This window comes from Morone saxatilis, unplaced genomic scaffold (genome assembly GCF_004916995.1).
Source record: "Morone saxatilis isolate NCDOM2014 unplaced genomic scaffold, NCSU_SB_2.0 Contig18, whole genome shotgun sequence".
In the NCBI taxonomy this organism is placed as follows: Eukaryota; Metazoa; Chordata; class Actinopteri; family Moronidae; genus Morone; species Morone saxatilis.
This window is the reverse complement of record NW_023339740.1, coordinates 17,573,082-17,573,293: the sequence shown is the minus strand read 5'-3', so window position 1 is coordinate 17,573,293 and position 212 is coordinate 17,573,082. Positions and strand designations below refer to the sequence as shown.

The following is a 212-nucleotide window of genomic DNA, read 5'->3' as shown; positions in this document are numbered from 1 at the left end:
TGTATGTATGTATGTATGTAATTATGTATATATGTAATTGTTAGATTTAGTATGAGAGTTTAATAGTACAAATTCAGTCAAATTCAGTCTGAAAAAACAGACTTGTGCTTTTAGGAATACAATGATGGCTTTGCTTTACTTTGCTACTAATTTGTACCTTAAGAAGGACAGCACAGGTCACTGGTTTGCAACCTGGGGGTCAGGACCCCAAA

At 34.4% G+C, this 212-nt stretch overlaps 1 protein-coding gene across 1 annotated transcript in view; it reads right to left on the bottom strand.

The window, feature by feature from the left end:
• Positions 1 to 212, bottom strand: part of mmel1 (membrane metallo-endopeptidase-like 1) — a 20,363-nt gene that overhangs the window by 13,393 nt on the left and 6,758 nt on the right. The gene's annotated exons all lie outside the window — the stretch shown is intronic.